A 21,866-nucleotide genomic window follows, 5' to 3' on the forward strand; every position below is an offset into this window, starting at 1 on the left:
AGCTGTCTGCTCTCCTGCATACAATGAAGAACATATTGAAGAAGGAAATGACATCAGACCTTTTTTTTTTTATCAACAATCTTTAATGGCATTGTGCACTGATTAAAAATGCAGTGAGCAAAAACGCAGCAAAAAACGCACCATATCACGGTAAAAACGCGTGCGTTTTTGCCGCGTTTTTTAGCCGCGGGTGCGTTTTTTGAGACAAAAACACACATAAAAACGCAGCGTGAAAAAAACGCCTAGTGCGCACATACCCTAAACATTTACTTGTGGATGAATTAGTACAATGAGGCAAGCTATCATCACTAAAACAGAGAGGAGTGCAGCCTTCGAATAGACCAGCACCAATATATTCGATAACATTTAGTGGTGATTGAATGTTTGTAAAACACTCAGTCAGGATTTTCCATATTTCTGCATAAATTTAACCTAAAACTACATTAGATTTTAATTCAAGTCCTAAAAGTAGATAAAACAACCAAGTAAAAACAAGTGAGTAAAAAAAATATTACAGTTTGACATTTTTAAATGAGTAAATTAATTCAATATCACGTCTGTGAGTGGAAAAAAAAAATTATATTTAAAGAACAGGAATGTATAAAAGTTTAACCTTTATAACATATGCTTGTGGAATAGTATCATGGCACAAACTAAGAGTTAGGCTGGTTTCAGACGTCCGTGTTTAATCAGGTACCAGTCACACGCATGGTTAAGGTCATATGTGTGTCATATGTGTGTCATACGCGTGTTACACGTGTGTCACACGTGTGACATCCGTGTGACATCCGTGTATGCATATGTGTGACACGTACCAGGTAAAACACGTGTCTCTGTAATGAAAAGATGTTCTATATTTACCTGTATCCAGCGATATTGTCTCCGGCTCTGCTGCGTCCCGCTCCTGATCCCCGCTCATTATTTTCATTGATTATTTACTGCCTGAGGATCTGGAAGTCGGAACATCGCGGGGACAGGCTGGGTACAGCACAGCCGAGGACAGCATCGCTGGGGACATCACCGGGAACATCGCCGGTGACAAGTGAATATACAGCAGTTTGTGCAGTGACATCCAGGGACTCATCAGGGTTCCCAATGAACTCTCATGAACCCCTGGAATTCAACATCGTGAGACTCGCTGTAGCGCAGTTGTCGCAGGGGTGTCATCAGGAGGACATCAGAGTTCATTGGGAAATCCGATGACCTCCTGGACGTCCCTGCACACACTGCTGGCAGGATACTCACCTGTCACTAGCGATGTCCCCAGCGATGCTGTCCTCGGCAGTGCTGTCTCTTTTGCTGTCACTGCGATGCCCCTGCTCCCAGCTGCTCAGTGCAGTGAATAATCAATGAAAATAATAAGCAGGGGTCAGGAGCGGGACACAGCAGAGCCGGAGACAGAATCGCTGGATACAGGTAAATATAGAAAATCTTTTTATTTAAAAACCCGTGTTTTCTCCAGTACGTGTCACACTGATGTCACACGGATCACATCAGTGTGCGGTCCGTGTGACATCCGTGCTGCTGGAGAAAAAACGGGCACGTCTCCGTGTGAAATAGCGGGGCCACACGGTCCGTGTGAAAACACGGCCGTGTGAGAGTGCACAATAGGGTAACATGGGTACGTGTGGCATCCGTGTAAAATATGGATGTCACACGTACCTAAAACACGGACGTCTGAAACCAGCCTTATAGATACTCAATAGGTTGGAAAAAGGTTACAAAACCATCTATAAAACATTTGGACTTCATCAAAGAATAGTCAAACAGATTGTATACAAATGGAGGAAATGCTAGACCATTTTTATCCTATCAAAGAGTGGTCAACCAATGAAAATTTCTCCAGGAACGTGGCATAAAACTCTGCGAGAAACCCAAGGTAACTGCTAAGAGACTAAAGGTTTTCTTCACATTAGCTAGTGTTAATGTTCATGAGTCCAAGTTTTATAAAGGAAAACTTCCCCATAAAATCCATCTTTATTGATTATATTAAAAAAAATTCCATAAAACGCAAAAACATAACAAAAGGTGAAAGAAGACATATAAGTTACGAACGACCAGTAGCTTTGCTGAAACACTAGTAACCACTAAGCAAGATACCTGCCTAGTCAACAAGTTTGACAACTTAAACAGTAGTGCAATATTGTGCCCCTAAACTATGTACACAAACAACAAAAAATTAGCAGTGGGAAATAAAAAAAAAATAATAATAATAAAAAAAAAATCTAATGTATCAAATTCACAGGTCCCACTCTTATTTAGCACAAAAAGAAACTATTATAGTTAGACAATTACCAAACAGTACAGTAGCAATACCATTAAGATTTGATAATGCAAATAGGTTGGAGATAGCTCTAAATAACCACCAAGGTTACTTGATATATACCCCTTTTAATTTTCTAAAACTACCCATAGATTTTAAAAGAAACCTGACATGTAAAAAACGCTATTAACTTGCAGATATGGGATTAATCTGTATCTTAATAGCCTACTGATGTAATGCAGCCACTGTACTGAGAGCCCAACTGCCAGGAAGAAATTAACTTTATTCCTCCCAGCACCCTACAGCTTTCAGTCATAGAGGCATGGCCGGCGCGGTTTCAGTCATAATGCATAGTGAGCGATCACGCCTCCAGCACTGACTGACAGCCGGATCAGCATTGCATCAGTGCAGAAATACCTGTTAGGGTCAGTAGTGTGGTTACAACCACTGCTCACTATGCACTGAACTGTCACTGAAAGCCTGAGGCAGCTCAGAGGAATAAAGCTAATTTCCTCCCAGCAGCAGGGCTTTCAGTGCTGTAGCCACACGGTGTCAGAATGCTATTAACCTACAGATTAACCCCATAATGGCATGTTAATAGATTCTCTTTAAATGTCCAAACAGTACATTTTTCTCCCTTCATAAAACATATGCACTGTCTAAGCCGCTTTCAATAGCTATATGCTTATTGATATGTTAAAATGCCCACCAAAGGTATTTTAAATTCTTATGACAAACTGTATAAAATAAATGAAAAAAAAAACCTGAATTAAAAAACTGACAAAAATAAAATATAAAAAAAAGCATAAATAAAAATACAAAGCTAAAAAAAAAAGACACTGCCAGCTAAATCGATATTTCTTGCCCTGCATCCATCAAAACATAATGTCCAATATATAAAAATAATTTCTACTGAAATGGGAGCGCAATTTAATATGTTTTTCTGAGATCCATTGTGATTATAGAAAATTAAATAAAAAAGTTAATGACAAGTATTTTCTATTTTTCTTTACATTTTCCAATGATATCGGCAACAAAAAAAGGAATATAAAAACGATGTAAAAATAAAACGTTGTGTTGTGATAAAAAAAAGCAAAAATTATTTGAATATCCGAATGAGAAAAAATTAAAAGAGTATAGGGTGCTTTACACGCTGCGACATCGCTAGCGATCTCGTTAGCGATGTGACACGCCAGATCACAGACGCGATCTGCCAAAATCGCACATAGGTCTTTTGTAGCGTCAGTCACATGTGCGATCTCGGCAGATCGCATCTGCGATCTGGCGTGTCACATCGCTAGCAATGTTGCAGCGTGTAAAGCACGCTTATCTGTGATAAAACCCGAAAATGTCCCTGGTCTGGAAGGGATAAAAATGGCCAGTCATGAACTGGTTAATAATCATCAGGTTAATAACCATCAGGAGGACACATAACAATGATGTGCATGACAGGACTGCAAGAAGAAAGCCACTCTCTCCAAAAAGAACATTGCTGTCCATCAGCAGTTTGCTAAAGATCACCTGAACAGGCCAGTAGGCTGTTGGGAGAATGTTTTATGGACGAATGAGACCAAAATAGAGCTTTTTGGTTTGAATGAGAACATTATGTTTAGAGAATGAAAAACACTGCATTACAGCATATAAACCTCATAACATTTGTGAAACATTGGACAGTTTGTCATCAGTGATGGAGTAATGAATTGTGAAGTATACCAGAAAATTCTAAAGGAGAATGTTAGGACACCTGTCCATGAGCTGAAATTCCAGAGATCGTGGGTCATTCAGCAAGACAATCCAAAGCACACAAGTTGTTCTACAAAAGAATGGTAAAAGGAACTTAAAGGGGCTGTACGGTCTTAAGCTACTAGTGTACAGTCACTGTATGTGACTACAGACTTGTGAATCCTCCTGGCCAGGGATGAGAGAACCCCGAACAGTAAAGTTTGGGGTTCATACCGGACACTGGTTGTCCGGGTCTTGGACTAGAACACGACTTTTAGAAAAAGTCTGTGTCCGAGGTCGAAGTTCGGGTGCTGTTCGTATGTTAATATAGCTTGTTGAAAGGCTGCAGCGCAGCCAATCAACAAGCTTTATTTGCATGCGGAAGTTGCCTGTACATTGATGTGAATAATAAAGACAAAAAAATTACATGCACTCCCACTTTTTTTGATAACCAGCACAGGTAAAGCTGGCAACTGAGGGCTGCAACCCTCAACTGACAGCTTTACCTTGGGTGGTTATAAAAAATAGAGGGAATCTCATGCCATTTTTTAACTATTTAAATAAATAATTTAAAAAAAAAACAGCGTAGTCTTCCCCCAATTTTTGATAACCAGCCAAAGTAAAGCAGACAGCTGGGAGCTGGTATTATTAGGCTGGGAGGGCCCATGGTTATTTGGTCCCTCCCAGTCTAAAAATAGCAGCACGCAGCTGTCCCAAAAGTGGTGCATCCTTTAGATGCTCCAATTCTGGTGCTTTCGCCCGACTCTTCCTGATTGCCTTGATGTGGTAGCAATTGGGGTAATACTTTTGGGGTTGATGTCAGCTATGAATTGATAGCTGGCTACAAGCCCAGGGGTTAGTAATTAATAGTCATCTATCAGACGGCCCCATTACTAACCTGGTATAGAGTTATAAAAAAAAAAAACAAAAACATACACACAAGGAAAAAAGTTTATTTGAATAAATGCTCCTCCACATGCCCTCGTTCACCAATTTAGTGAATAAAAAAAATCCTTGACATTCTGACGTAATCCAATTGGTAAATAAACAGTTCCCCACACTCCTTCCTTCCCCAATTTATTAAATAAAAATAAATCCTTGAAGTTCCAACATAATCCAGTGGAGTAATGTCCAGCGATGCCCACCAATTCCAATGGAGCTTTGTTCTGCCTGAAGGCTGGTATATGAAGAAAAAATATATCCACAAATCAGATGTAAATAGTAAGCTATAGATGGTATTAATAGTATAATGTAGTTCATATAGGCCAAGTACCCCAATCCGGAGTGGCTTGAGTCACCTTTCAGTGCTGTTACCACGCCCCTTGCACTGACTGACAGCCAACTCAGCATTGCATCAGTGCAGAGCCAGCTGTCAGTCAGTGCTGAGGTACGGTTAGAGCCACCACTCACAGGGGCTGCTGTGACATCTACTATTGTGGTTGGCGAATTCTATGTTACCAGTGGTCTATAGAGGTGATACCTGTCATTGTAATCCTGCCTCAACTCATGAGGAGCTTTGCTAAAAACTCTCTCTAGAATATATATATATATATATATATATATATATATATATATATATACATATATATATACACATAAAACACTTGTTTTTGCTCCCATTTCTCATGAGCTGAAATCAAAGAGCTTAAACTTTTTCTATATACACAAAGGGCCTATTTTTCTCAAATATTGTTTACAAATTTGTCTAAATCTGTGTTAGTGAGGAATTCTCATTTATCAAGATAATACATCCAGCTCACTGGTGTGGCATATCAAGATGCTGATTAGACAGCATGATTATCGCACAGGTGTGCCTTAGGCTGGCCACAATAAGAGGTCACTCTAAAATGTGCAGTTTTACAGTATTGGGGGGGTCTGACAACCAGTCAGTATCTGGTGTAACCATTTGCCTCATACAATGAAACATATCTCCTTCACATAGAGTTGATCAGGTTGTTGATCGTGGCCTGTGTAATATTGGTCCACTTTTCTTCAATGCCTGTGCGAAGTTGCTGGATATGGCAGGAACTTGAACACGCTGTCTTATACTCCAGTCCGGAGCATTCCAAACATGCTGAATGGGTGTCATGCCTGGTAAGTATGCTGGCCATGCAAGAACTGGGATGTTTTCAGCTGCCAGGAATTGTGTACAGATCCTTGCAACATGGGGCTGTACATTATCATGCTGCAACATGATGTGATGGTCTTGGATGAATGGCACAACAAAGGGCCTCAGGATCTAATCGCAATATATCAAAATGGCATCAATAAAATGTACCTGTTTGTTGTCCATAACATACACCTGCCCATACCATAACCCCACCGCTAATAAGAGGCCACTCAATTTACAACGTTGACGTCAGCAAACCACTCACCCACATGACTCCATACACGCAGTCTGGCAGCTGCCATGTACAGTGAAAACAGGGATTCATCCATGAAGAGAACACCTCTCCAACATGCCAGATGCCATCAAATGTGAGCATTTGCCCACTCAAGCTGGTTTCGACGAAGCACTGCACTCAGGTGGTGACTCCGATGAGGACAAGAGACCTTGCCTGAGACGGTTTCTGACAGTTGTGCAAACCGATTGTTATAGCAGCTGTCCAGGTGGCTGGTCACAGATGATCTTGGTGTTGAAGATGTTGGATATTGAGGTCTTGGGCTGGAGTGGTTACACATGGTCTGCAGTTGTGAGGCCGGTTGGATGTACTACCACATTTTTTGAAACACCCTTGGAGATGGCTTATGGTAGAGAAATGAACATTCAATTCACAGGCAACTGCTCTGGTGGACATTCCTGCAGTCAGCATGCCAATTGCACACTTCCTCAAAACTTGCAAATCTGTGGCATTGTGCTGTGTGATAAAACTACACATTTTAGAGTGGCCTATTATTGTGGGCAGCCTAAGGCCTCTTTTACACATCCGTGAAAATCACGCACGTTTTTCACGGACGTGTCAAAGGTGCGTATTGCACTCGGTGTGCCGTGTGTATGGCACACGTGGATTCTCCGTGTGTTATCGGTGATAACACACGGAGAACGGGAACTTTCTACTCACCTGTCCCTGGCGTCGCTGTCTATGGTGCTGATCTTCGGTCTCCAATCTTGCCGACTCCCCGCTGCTGCTGCTTCCGGCCGCAGTGAAGTGAATATTCAATGAGCATAATGAGCGGCAGTCGGTAGCAAATGACAGCAGCGGCAGAGACAGCAGGGCAGGAAAAGATGAGTAAAGGTTTGCTTTTTTTTCTCACAGACACGTCTTTTCTCCGGTGCGTGTCACACGGATCATATCCATGTGGTCCGTTTGCATTACGTGTGACATGTTTGCGTTCTGTGTGACACCCGTCATGCCGGTGAGAAAACGGACATGTTGCCCTGAGAAACACACGGACACACATACAGTCAGGGCCAGAAATATTTGGACAGTGACACAAGTTTTGTTATTTTAGCTGTTTACAAAAACATGTTCAGAAATACAATTATATATATAATATGGGCTGAAAGTGCACACTCCCAGCTGCAATATGAGAGTTTTCACATCCAAATCGGAGAAAGGGTTTAGGAATCATAGCTCTGTAATGCATAGCCTCCTCTTTTTCAAGGGACCAAAAGTAATTGGACAAGGTACTCTAAGGGCTGCAATTAACTCTGAAGGCGTCTCCCTCGTTAACCTGTAATCAATGAAGTAGTTAAAAGGTCTGAGGTTGATTACAGGTGTGTGGTTTTGCATTTGGAAGTTGTTGCTGTGACCAGACAACATGCGGTCTAAGGAACTCTCAATTGAGGTGAAGCAGAACATCCTGAGGCTGAAAAAAAAAAGAAAAAATCCATCAGAGAGATAGCAGACATGCTTGGAGTAGCAAAATCAACAGTCGGGTACATTCTGAGAAAAAAGGAATTGACTGGTGAGCTTGGGAACTCAAAAAGGCCTGGGCGTCCACGGATGACAACAGTGGTGGATGATCGCCGCATACTTTCTTTGGTGAAGAAGAACCTGTTCACAACATCAACTGAAGTCCAGAACACTCTCAGTGAAGTAGGTGTATCTGTCTCTAAGTCAACAGTAAAGAGAAGACTCCATGAAAGTAAATACAAAGGGTTCACATCTAGATGCAAACCATTCATCAATTCCAGAAATAGACAGGCCAGAGTTAAATTTGCTGAAAAACACCTCATGAATCCAGCTCAGTTCTGGAAAAGTATTCTATGGACAGATGAGACAAAGATCAACCTGTACCAGAATGATGGGAAGAAAAAAGTTTGGAGAAGAAAGGGAACGGCACATGATCCAAGGCACACCACATCCTCTGTAAAACATGGTGGAGGCAACGTGATGGCATGGGCATGCATGGCTTTCAATGGCACTGGGTCACTTGTGTTTATTGATGACATAACAGCAGACAAGAGTAGCCGGATGAATTCTGAAGTGTACCGGGATATACTTTCAGCCCAGAGTCAGCCAAATGCCGCAAAGTTGATCGGACGGCGCTTCATGTACAGATGGACAATGACCCCAAGCATACAGCCAAAGCTACCCAGGAGTTCATGAGTGCAAAAAAGTGGAACATTCTGCAATGGGCAAGTCAATCACCAGATCTTAACCCAATTGAGCATGCATTTCACTTGCTCAAATCCAGACTTAAGACGGAAAGACCCACAAACAAGCAAGACCTGAAGGCTGCGGCTGTAAAGGCCTGGCAAAGCATTAAGAAGGAGGAAACCCAGCGTTTGGTGATGTCCATGGGTTCCAGACTTAAGGCAGTGATTGCCTCCAAAGGATTCGCAACAAAATATTGAAAATAAAAATATTTTGTTTGGGTTTGGTTTATTTGTCCAATTACTTTTGACCTCCTAAAATGTGGAGTGTTTGTAAAGAAATGTGTACAATTCCTACAATTTCTATCAGATATTTTTGTTCAAACCTTCAAATTAAACGTTACAATCTGCACTTGAATTCTTTTGTAGAGGTTTCATTTCAAATCCAATGTGGTGGCATGCAGAGCCCAACTCGCGAAAATTGTGTCACTGTCCAAATATTTCTGGACCTAACTGTAAGTACGGAATGGACACACGTTCCATGCGAAAATACTTACGTGTGTCCAAAACCATAGGAATACCTAGGTCTACGTGTGTACGTGTCTCCGGTACGTGAGAAAACTGCCAAACACATACCGGAGGCATGTACGTGTGAAAGAGGCCTAAGGCACACCTGTGAAATAATCATGCTGTCTAATCCACATCTTGATATGCCACACCTGTGAGGAAGATGGATTATCTGAGCAAAGGAGAAGTGCTCACTAAGGCTGTGTGCACACGTTGCGTTTTTGCCCCCTTTTTTGCCCCCTTTTTTGCCTCGTTTTTGCTTGCATAGTTTCATGAATCTGCAAGGATATCCGTAGGCCAGCAAAGTCTATGAGAATCTTGAAGTGTTGTGCACACGTTCAGGATTTATTCCTTGCAGGTTTGGTTACAGAAAAAAAATCTGCAGTATGTAAATTTTTTCTGCGTTTTTGGCTGCATATTTATTTTGAAAGGAATGAAAAAATGCATCCAAAGAACAGATAAAAAAATGCCTTTTTGCCCCAGCATTTTTCCTGCCAGACCATGCAGATTTGGTTGTAGATTGTGTACAACCAAATCTGCAACGTGTGCACATAGCCTTAAACAGGCTTAGACAAATTTATGAACAATATATGAGAGAAAAAGGGCTTTTGTATATATAGATCATCAACTTCACCTTATGAAGAAAAAAAAAAATTTTGGAGCTTATATTTTTCTTCAGTTTGTGTGTATATATTGTGAGACTGTGACCGGGGTTGTCTATGACGGCCGGTACGTCTCGCCCCGGTTGTGCTCCCTCCATGTATAGAAAGCAACTCCACTCCAGGGTTTATTGCTGTTTCCCTGCAGGCTGAAAGGAGGGTTAAAAGGAAACAGGAACCGGGGGGTGGGGCCCTAGTGTGAGGGAGTGAACGCAACTCCCTAAGCTTCTGCCGAGGAAGCACATGTGAGCCATTTTTGGATTTGGTTTGTGCAATAAACTGTGTGCTGTGACCATTGGCGCCTGGATCCCGTGTCTTCTGCCGCGAAGCCGACCACGTTACCTCACAGATGGTGGAGAACGCGGGTATTCAGCCCGGTGAGGTGTACGGTCCATCCCTGGTGACCCAGTAGCGCATGTCCTGGATTCGAGCGGCTACGCTACAGCCCAAACCCGGCAGCACCATGGAGGACATACTAAAGCAGCTGGCTCAGGCTAACGCACAGCAGCAACAGACCAATGTACACCTGCTCCGGTCGTTGGATCGTCAGCAGCAACAGCACCAGCACTCCTTGCAATTGCAGGAACAAAGGCACCAAGAACAGATGGTTCTCCTGGCCAAGTCGATCCGTGCCGGACCGGCAGCAACAACCCCGGGACCGGGTGACGACGGCAGCGTCCGGAAAGCGGTGAGACAAGCGTTGCAAAAGATGACCCCAGGGGATGATGTGGAAGCGTTCCTGGCGGTGTTTGAGCGGGTGGCCGAGCGGGAGAAGCTGCCGACCCCCCAGTGGGCTGAGGTATTGTCGCCTTATCTGACGGGGGAGCCCCAAAAAGCATACCTGGACCTCTGTACCGAGGACGCCATAGAATATGAGACCCTGAAAGCCGAAATACTTGCTCGGTTGGGGGTGAATACATATGTACGGGCCCAGCAGGTAAATCAGTGGTTCTATGAGGAAGTCAAACCCGTACGCTCCCAGGCCTATGACTTGTTGCATCTGGTAAAGAAGTGGTTGCAGCCTGACACTCTGAGCCCTGCGCAAATGGTGGAGAGGATAGTGGTTGATCGCTTTGTGCGCACTTTACCCGTCACCATTCAACGGTGGGTAGGACAGGGCGACCCAAGTACCCTGGACCAATTAGTGTGCCTGGTGGAGCGGCATGTGGCTACGCAGGACTTGATACGGGACACTGAGACTTTGCGTGCCGCCCGTCGGTCCGTCCCCTCCAAGCCTCGGCCCAAGGACCCACCGCTGACACTGGTGCGGGAGTCCGCTACCGTCCCGTCTGAGGCCGCGCCCGCCGTGCCTGAGGTCCGAAAGGCTATGTACCCTAAACGACAACTCGTCAAGGGGGTTTCCTTCCCTATTAGATGTTGGCGGTGCCAGCGGGTGGGACATATGGAAGCCCAGAGTCCACTCACCACGGAGCCCATGGATTGTGGGGTTACCCGGCGGGGTACAATGTATGCTAAGGCGGTGTGTACCGCGGACCTTGTCTCCCCGGAGACTGAGCCCCACTTGTGCCAAATACAGGTGAATGGATGTCCGGTTACAGGCTTGTTGGATTCCGGAAGCTTAGAGACCCTTGTGCGATCAACCCTAATGGCTGAAGTAAAGGCCAGAGGACGTACAGTGGGGGTGGTTTGCATACATGGGGACCGCCGAGACTATCCCACCGGGGTTGTCACCATCACAGCACCCTGCGGTCAGGTGCAACATGAGGTGGGACTTATGAACACTCTTCCCTATGACGTGATCCTAGGAAGGGATCTGCCGTATTTTTGGACTCTATGGAAGGGGCCTCCTAAGTCCCCTCAGGTATTGGATAGTCCGGGACCTGAGCCCGACAATCCCGAATCCGGGACGCCTGCCGTAGGGGTCCCCATGATAGGGACAGAATGTGAACCCGATAGGTCACCCCTAGAGGTATTGGCAGGAGAGGCTGAGATGGTCGAGCCCATCCCGGAGTTGGAGGCGTCCCTGGATACGTTTGGGACAGCCCAACTCCAGGACCCTACATTAATACATGCCCGGAGTCGGGTGACAGTGGTTGACGGGGTGGCACAGGTGCCCGGTGCCCAGGTAAGGTACCGCCATTTCGCTCTTAAGCAGGATTTACTCTACCGGGTAGATGAAATACGGGGCGTGGGGGTAGAGCAGTTGGTGGTGCCCCAGCCGTATCGCCGGCGGGTCCGCGACTTGGCTCATAAACACCTGATGAGTGGCCACCTAGGGGTCAAGAAAACGCAGGAGCGAATATTGCAAAGGTTTTATTGGCCCGGGGTCTTTGGGGAGGTAAAACGGTTCTGTGAAACCTGCCCGGAGTGTCAGCTTACCGCACCCCTGGCCCACTTTCGCAGTCCGTTGGTACCGTTACCCATTATAGAAGTCCCTTTTGAACAGATAGGGATGGATCTGGTGGGGCCCCTCGTAAAGTCCGCTTGAGGGCACCAACACATCCTAGTGATCGTTGACTATGCCACCCGGTATCCAGAGGCGATACCTCTCAGACATACTGCAGCGAAGCTTATAGCTCGGGAGTTGTTTGCTGTGTTCTGCCGGGTGGGGTTGCCCAAGGAGATCCTTACGGATCAGGGGACCCCATTTATGTCTAAAGTGACCAAAGAGCTATGCCGGCTACTCCAGATCAAGCAGTTGCGTACGTCTGTGTATCATCCTCAAACTGACGGTTTAGTGGAGCGATTCAATAAAACCCTGAAAACCATGCTCAAAAGGGTGATTTCAAAAGACGGGAAAGACTGGGATATGATGCTTCCCTATTTGATGTTTGCCATCCAAGAGGTGCCACAGGCATCCACGGGGTTTTCGCCTTTTGAGTTGTTATACGGGCGACATCCCCGGGGATTGTTGGACCTGGCAAAGGAAACATGGGAGCAGGAGCCCACCCCCCATAAAAGTGTGATTGAACACATTTTAGGAATGCAGAACCGCATAAGTGCGGTCATGCCAATTGTGAAGGAGCATTTACAGGAGGCTCAGGCCGCGCAAAGCGGCCGCTACAATAGACAAGCCACCGTGCGGACCTTTAACCCCGGGGATCGGGTGTTGATATCGGCAGAGAGTAAATTCCTGGCTCAGTGGCAAGGCCCCTACGAGATAAAGGAAAGAATCGGGGTGGTCAACTATAAGGTATTGCAGCCCGGTAGGCGGAAACCTGAACAAATATACCATGTCAACCTGTTAAAACCTTGGCAGGAACGGGAAAGCCTGATGGTTGATTTTTCCCCATCTCCCTCCTCTTCGGGTCGTTCAAACCTGGCTTCAGCGACCTCCGGAGAGGACGAACCAGAAGTAAGGATTGGAGAAGCCCTCACCAAGCAACAGAGGCGAGAGGCCAGACGGCTGGTTCAGCAGAACCCCGATGTCTTCTCCGAGCTGCCTGGTAGGACCAGTCTGATATGACATGACATTGTCACCGAGCCTCACCTGAAGGTACGCCTGAAGCCATACCGGGTGCCGGAGGCGTGAAGACAAGCCATATCAGAGGAAGTGAAGACAATGCTACGCCTGGGGGTCATCGTAAAATCCCGGAGTGAATGGGCTAGTCATATTGTCCTAATACCAAAACCCGATGGCTCCTTAAGGTTCTGCAATTACTTTAGGAGATTGAACGAAATATCCAAGTTCGATGTCTACCCCATGCCCCGGGTGGATGAGCTGATTGATAGGCTGGGACAGGCGCGATATTTCACCACGCTCGACCTGACCAAGGGGTACTGGCAGGTGCCACTGACGGAGTTTGCCAAGGAGAAAACCGCTTTTGTTACGCCGGAGGGTCTCTTCCACTATGTTGTCTTGCCTTTTGGGTTACATGGCGCTCCGGCCACGTTCCAGAGGTTGATGGACTTGGTGCTGGAACCCCACCACGCGTATGCATCAGCGTACCTTGATGACATCATTATTTACAGCTCCGAGTGGCAGACCCACTTGGAACAGATACAAGCGGTGGTGAACGCGCTCCGAACAGCCGGATTGACAGCCAATCCCAAGAAATGTGCGTTGGGGCTCATGGAAGCCCGCTACTTGGGCTACGTAATAAGCTAAGGAGTGATTAAGCCCCAAATTAACAAAGTTGAGGCGATCCAGAAGTGGTCTAGACCCCTGACCACGAAGCAGGTTAGGGCCTTCCTGGGTATCGTGGGGTACTACAGGAGGTTTGTAAAAAATTTTGCGGGACTATCAGCCCCCTTGACGGACCTTCTCAAAGGCAAGAAGTCCGTCATGGTGCGCTGGACTCCGCAGGCCGAGGACTCCTTCCAGGCCCTGAAGGGGGTCCTGTGCGGACAGCCCGTTCTTGTCAACCCTGATTTCCGGAAGGAGTTCGTAGTACAGACTGACGCCTCTGAAGTCGGCCTGGGCGCAGTGCTGTCTCAGGTGGTTCAGGGGGAGGAACACCCCGTCACCTTCTTAAGTAGGAAGCTCACCCCTCCCGAGCGGAATTATAGCGTAGTGGAGAAGGAGTGCGTGGCGATCAAGTGGGCCTTGGAGTCCCTACGCTATTACCTGCTGGGACGGCAGTTTCGCTTGGTGACTGATCACTCTCCGCTGGTCTGGATGAGGTCCGCCAAGGAACGGAATGCCCGGGTTACCCGGTGGTTCCTTTCTCTCCAGAACTTCTGGTTTACGGTTGAACACCGGGCCGGGAGGTTGCAGGGCAACGCTGATACCTTGTCCCGCGGCCCGTGTTTGATGGCGGTAGTTCAACCCCTCATGCTTGAACTGAGGGGGGGGTATGTGAGACTGTGACCGGGGTTGTCTATGACGGTCGGTACGTCTCGCCCCGGTTGTGCTCCCTCCATGTATAGAAAGCAACTCCACTCCAGGGTTTATTGCTGTTTCCCTGCAGGCTGAAAGGAGGGTTAAAAGGAAACAGGAACCGGGTTGTGGGGCCCTAGTGTGAGGGAGTGAACACAACTCCCTAAGCTTCTGCCGAGGAAGCACATGTGAGCCATTTTTGGATTTGGTTTGTGCAATAAACTGTGTGCTGTGACCATTGGCGCCTGGATCCCGTATCTTCTGCCGCGCAGCCGACCACGTTACCTCACAATATATTATATATACTGTATGTAAAGATCATAATATGAAGAAAAAGAATTGCCTACAATTAACACATAAAACCTTTCATTTGAAAGTATCCCAGCAATATTTCATTCACTTTAACTTCTTGTAATAACTTTAGCCTATTGTTCCCATGAGAACCTCTGTTGGTTTATATACAGTATATTTTTATTTAACCAGTGGACCAAGTATTGTATATAAATGGCCATAAAATATCCTAAGATGTTTGGAGCCGTGTGCAGACTGACCCAATGGACAGAATTGACTGAAAATTGGTATGTATGCTATTCAAGGCATAGGGAAATGTGAGGCATCTTTAAAAAAATTGTTTTTACCAAAACTCCCCACCAGGTGAAAAAGTGGCGCTGTACAGTGAGCGAGTGGCCCAAAAACTGTGTGCCAATAATTATTGGAGATGTCACAATTGTTCCACAGACTAGCATAACTGTTCAATATGGCCGTCATCATCCTATGCAGAACATGCTCGACGCTTGCGTGTAACATGTCTGCTACGCACTTCCAAAATGATGCGGTTTTTGAGGTCAGCCAGGGTGTCGACATAAACACGCTTTTTCAAGTGTCTGATAAACATGCTCTTTCAAGTGTCTCCACAACCAGAAATCACAAGGATTGAGATCAGGCGAATGTGGTGGCCATGCATTAGGGAAGGAGCGGCTCAAAATCCTGTCATCGGAAAAATATGCACGCAGAATGTTCTTCACACGATTTGCGATGTGAGGAGGTGCTCCATCATGCATAAAGGTGTTCGTATGAAGACACTGCCACTGTTGGAGTTGCAGAATGACCAGCATAGTCTGGTATCTCGCTGCTGTCACGGAACAGGTAGCAAACCCGGTTGGCCTCATTTCTTCATAAAAAAATGGTCCGATGATGAATGATGAGGTGAAGCCACACCAAACGGTTACCTTTGGTGAATGCAGCGGAACCCCCTCGACCCCATGCGGATTTTTGGTAGCTCATATATGACAGTTTTGTGTGTTCACCGTTCCATTCAGGTAAAAAGGCGCTTTCTCGCACCACAGAACATTCCATGGCCAATTGCCATCCACTTCCACTCTTGCCAGAAACATGAATGTAAATATCATGTGGGTATTATTGTCACGAGGAAGAAGTTGTTTATGACTAATTTTGTATGAGTATGCCAACATGACCTTTTGGAGAACTTTCCACACTGTGCTGTACAGAAGCCCTAATTGCCTGGAAACACTGTGGTGCACTGCTGTTCCCGGGAGGGTTGTTCGTGCCCTGTTCATCAACAGCAGTGGCAATGTCCTCCACAACCTCTCTTTTTACCGGTCGTTGCCCGTGCCCTGGCTGAACACTCAGTAATCTGTTGCCTCAAAACGTGTCATCATCTGTCTCAGCGAATTGACAGCCATTGGACCACTACGTGTGTGAAGGTCTTTCAAATGACGAAGCTGTAGCATTCCTGGCATTCTCATAAAATAACCGCACTAACAGTGCACAATCCTGCTAAGAGACGCATCACTGAACAGCGCCACTTTTCACCTGGTGGGGAGTTTTGGTATAAAAAAATGTTTAAGATGCCTTCTGTTTCCCCAAGCGTTGAATAGCATACATACCAATTTTCAGCCAGTTCTGTCCACTGGGTTAGTCTGCACACGGCTCCATACACCATAGGTTATTTTATGGCCACCTTGTATAAGCTCACATTAGTTCCTTTGGCTGGGTTACAATAGTCACCATAACGGTTTGCTCACACAATGCATTTTTTCTGTCTTTTTCTGCACAATTTTTAACGGTAAAAAAATTCGACACTTTACAGTACCAGCAAAATAAATGAGAATTCAGAAATCTCGTGCACATGAGGCTTTTTCCTTGCAGATTTTAGCCATCTAAGTATTTTTTTTCAAACCTGCAGGATATCATTTCCTTAGGGGTTTTGCAGCATTTTTCAATCATTTAAATGAATGGGAAAAAAACGCAAGTAAGAACACATAATAAATTCACGCATTTTACTCATTGCTTTTCCTGATAACACTTCTTTTTTTTGTAGAAAAATCTCCTGCAAATATTCAACATTTGCACATACCCTAACTGATTTAGAAAATTTGTTATAGAGAATCTGCAGTCCGTGCTACAGAACAGGAGCTGAACAGATTCCATATAACCTCAGCTTTACTCATTGAAATCTCTGACCATTCTTGTTTTTTTGGTCCAGTGGATGATCCGATAAGTAACAAATGGGATTCCTCTGTATGGCTGGAGTCACACAAGCGTACATTCTCCCATGCGAGGGAATCAGTCTGATTATGCTAATAATACTAAGCTCAAACTCTGATCAGAGTTATATTGTGAGCAAAGGTGAGAAGATGGAGAACTCAATTTCTCCATCTTCTCCATTGTCTGTGTTGTTGTAAATCCAAGTGAGTTCCGATGTTTTACTCGCCAAATTGGCATAAGAAAAGATACGTTGATCGTCACTGCTTCAGAGTATAACACTAGACGGTGTGGTATTCAGTAAAACATCAGAAAGTACTTGTCCATGTTATACGCTGGTGAGAATGAACTCTATAAGTGAGGATAGCAGTCAGACACTGAAGAGGACCGGTTTAATCTATTCGTTACAGGTCAAAGCTGTTCTCCCTGGAATGTTTATAACTAGGGATGATCGAATACCTCAAATATTCGGCTTTGCGAATATCCGACGAATAGGTCGCCGCTATGCGAATATTCGATGTGCAATGTAAGCCTATGGGAAGCCCAAATAGTTCTGAATAGTTGTTATTCGGGTTTCCCATAGACTTACATTGTGCATCGAATATTCGTGAATAGTCAAATAGCGGCGACCTATTCGGCAAATATTTGCAAAGCCAAATATTTGAGGTAGTCGATCATCCCTATTTATAATGACCCAACATCTACTGTATGTGATAAAATTGGAAGCAACTTAATTTCTTATAGATCCATCCAAATATGGATATAATAGCGGGTCAGAGAGTCAGAAAACCTCATGTAAATACATTACACATAATTTACACAGTTCTGGGAACCTTTCTACTATATGCTATTGAAAACTGCATCACGATAGCACAATGAAAAATGCAGTTGCACTTGCAGTTCTCACAGCAGTTCAGTTTGTCCAGTATATGCACAAAGAAGCCACAAATAGGGCACAGTGGACAATATATGCACAAAGAAGCCACAAATAAGGCACATTGTCCAAAATATGCACAAACAAGCCACAAATAGGGCACAGTGGACAATATATGCACAAAGAAGACACAAATAGGACACATTGTACAATATATGCACAAAGAAACCACAAATAGGGCATATTGGGCAATATATGCACAAAGAAGCCACAAATAGGGCATAGTGGACAATTTATGCACAAAGAATTCACAAATAGGGCACATTGTCCAATATATGCACAAAGAAGCCACAAATAGGGCACATTGTCCAATATATGCACAAAGAAGCCACAAATAGGGCAGAGTGGACAGTTTACATGAAAATATACTGTTGATTACATTGACAATATCTGGTTGCTGGAAAAACAGAGAAGGTACCCTAATAGAATGTAAGGGCAAAATGTTACTAAACATACTTAAAAGTGAACCTCCATCTTTTTAAATATCGGGGCCTGTTTATTAATAGTGAATTAAAGAGATTTTCTTGGTACAGCTGCTGAGCCAAGTTGTTAGCTACTGTAGTGTGTTGTCAATGTAACATCACTGCTGCAGCCAAAACACTGACACCCGAGAAGAGGGGAATCGGCACTGGTCCCTGCTCTGCTTGTTATTTTAGGTGTTTTACGTAATTTTGGGTACACTTACCAGAATGGGAAAACCCTTGAGGTTCTACTTAGCAGGTTTATCACTTATCTACAGAATATAGGATTTCTGATTTCTAGGGGTACCACATTTGGGAACCTTATCATTATCAATCCCAAGAAGTGAATCTGCAGTGTCCCATCTGAATGGAGTAGCATTTACGCATGCACATCACATTCATTCTTTATGGTACTTTTATGGTACTGCTGGAGATAGCCAAGTACAGCACTCAAATACAGAGCTTGCTTTGACCATCACTCCATTCAGACGAGGGAACTAAAAAAGGCTTAAAGCTCATGGGGGTCCCAGCAGTGGAACACTAGCTATCAACAACTTATCACATACCAACAGTATAAATTGCTAACTATTATTTTGGCGCAACGTCTTTTAATTTAGACATCTTAGAACTAGCCTAGTTATGCCAGAAGTATAATACATTTTGTACATTTTTGACACTTGTCTCAAAAACCACTTACTTTAGGTTAAATGTTTTGCCATAAATGTTGGTATTATGGCACAAGCCAATTGTCCTCTTCACCTTAACTGATTTTTCGTGAGGTGCAACATGTCTTAAAAAGATAATGAATATGGGGTACACATTTGGCCCAGTTTTTCAGTGCATTTTGCACTTGTACTATCACACAAAGGTCTTAGTAAATTTGCCCTAATGTTAGAGAAGCAATTTTGTTCTTTTTTTCTTTTTCGGTTCTGATCCAGAGCTCCAAATCCACTGCATAGGCATTAAAACATAAATATTAAAACTCTAAATGTTGTCTGTCTGCAGCCGCAGGGAAGCTTATTGCATAAACTTTTATTATTGAGTTCAATATATGCAATAAACACAAGTACGCTCCCATGCTCCATGTAGTGGTGTCTGTACGTAGCCAAAATCAATATCTATGATTTCTGTAGCACTGCACTGCAAAATGTTTCTTTGACTGCTATAAAGATGTTTTAAACACATAATGTTGAACCTATTGGTAGAATTAAATAAAAAATAGCGGTGAATGTAGAAAATCCATATACCTAAGGCTCATTCAGACGTCATTGTTTTTTTGCAGATAGAACTACTAGACCTAGTAGTCCACAGAAAATCATGGAGACATGTCCAATTCCGATCTCAGTCTCAGATCAGTCTTACCAGTGCAAGTCTATGGGTCCATGAAACCACTAGCGGACACAGACAGAAAAGGGCCCCTGTGCAAGAACAATATATGGGCCCTTTTCAGTCCAATAATTCATCAAAATGCAAAATCCTGCCTGCTTTGGAGATTGCAGTGACCCCTTACTGCTTGGGCCCTTGTGCGGCTGCACTAATGATATGGCCGCCCCTGAGTGAAACAACTGTGCTGACAATTTTTCATGGGCTCTCTGATATGAGAACAATGAGAAACCTTTAAAAAAAGATCATCCTAGGACAACAGATGAAACTTTGATAGTACAAATCACTGACAACTGCGTGAGCCCTAAGGAAAGGGAGAGAACTTATCAAGGGTCCGCATTTTGCACTCCAGTCTTAAAAAATGAAGCCATATTTATTGAGGTGTGTGCCTCTTGAACAAATTTAGTACATCTTTCCAATGCTGTACACGAGTGCTGCAAATGTAAACTAATCAGGAGCTGGCATACATTTATGACATGATTTACACCACTTTACTGGCGTGAATTATGATGAATTTGGCGGGTGGGCTTGACCACTCCACGTACAACTCCATCTCTGCCCACTTTGCTGCCACTGGCCAGGATTGGTGTAAAACTACCAATAGTCACGCAATTTTTGCAAAATTTGGAATTATGCACAAATTTTGTTACATTTCATGATCTTTAAACCAGAATTCCGGCAAAGGCTTTTTGAAGTATTGAGTCTAATGTACAACATCTTGTAATAAATGTGACTCATGTATAGCCTGTCCGTGACCAAAATGAAACTTTGCCTGCTATAAGCTGGTGTAGATTTCAGTTACATTTGTCATTTTTCTGGAGCAAATTATTGTTTTGCGTCTGTTGGCTGTGTCCCCTTTTGATAAGCCCACAGGCTATTTAGAAAAATACCTTCTGCCAAATTTTGCAACTTTTTGACGACAGAAACTAGCAGAGAGGGATGATAACTTCCCTCTTGAATCTTAGTTTCTGTTTTACAGTAATGGTCGAAAATGTTGGCATGCTTGAAATTCTTCCAGAAAATGAAGTATTTCTCCAACAAAATAATTGCAATGACACATATTTTGTAATTTGCTTTTATTTCTGTTGTGCCTATTGGAACAACACTAAAAGAAAACACAGAGCAAAAAGGCAAATTGAACATATTTCACACAAAACCCTGATAATGGACCAGAGAAAATTGTTGGCACCTTTCCAAAATTGTGGGTAAACAACTTTGTTTCAAGCATGTGATGTTCATTCAACCTCACCTCTGGCAAATAACAGAGGTGGGCAATATGAAAATCACACCTGAAACCAGATAAAAAGGGGAGACGTTAACTCAATCTTTGCATGGTGTGTCTATGTGTGCCACACTAAGCATGGAGAACAAAAATAGGAGAAGAGAACTGTCTGTGGACTTGAGAACCAAAATGTTGAAAAATATTGGCAATCTCAAGGTTACAGGTGCATATCCAGAGATCTTGATATTCCTTTGTCCCCAGTGTGCAACATAATCAAGAAGTTTGCAACCCATGGCACTATAGCTAATCTTCCTGGATGTGGACAGCAGAGAAAAATTGATGAAAGGTTGCAACATAGGATTTTCCAGATGGTGGATAAGCAACCCCAATCAAGTTCCAAAGAATTCTAGCTGTCCTGCAGCCGCAGGGTGCATCAGTGTCAGCGCAAATTATCCATCAACATTTGAATTAAATTAAATGCTATTGCAGGAGACCCAGGAGGAGCCCACTGGTGACAAAAAGTCATAAAAAAAGCTAGACTGCAGTTTGCAAAAATGTATGTGAGTAAACCAAAATCATATTGTAAAGGCATCTTGTGGACAGATGAGACCAAGATAGAACTTTTTGGTAAAGCGCATCATTCTACTGTTTACTGAAAATGAAATGAGGCTATGAAGAAAAGAACACAGTACCTACAGTCAAATATGGTGGAGGTGCAAAGATGTTTTGAGGTTGTTATGCTACCTGTGGCACTGGGTTCCTTGAATTTGTGCATCATGAAATCTGAAGATTACCAAAGGATTTTGGGTCCCAATATAGTGCCTAATGTC

At 44.0% G+C, this 21,866-nt stretch overlaps 1 protein-coding gene across 6 annotated transcripts in view; it reads left to right on the forward strand.

The window, feature by feature from the left end:
• Nucleotides 1–21,866, forward strand: part of CACNA1G (calcium voltage-gated channel subunit alpha1 G) — a 561,987-nt gene that overhangs the window by 526,346 nt on the left and 13,775 nt on the right. The window lies entirely within an intron of this gene.

Source organism: Anomaloglossus baeobatrachus, chromosome 5, assembly GCF_048569485.1.
Source record: "Anomaloglossus baeobatrachus isolate aAnoBae1 chromosome 5, aAnoBae1.hap1, whole genome shotgun sequence".
Taxonomy (NCBI): domain Eukaryota; kingdom Metazoa; phylum Chordata; class Amphibia; order Anura; family Aromobatidae; genus Anomaloglossus; species Anomaloglossus baeobatrachus.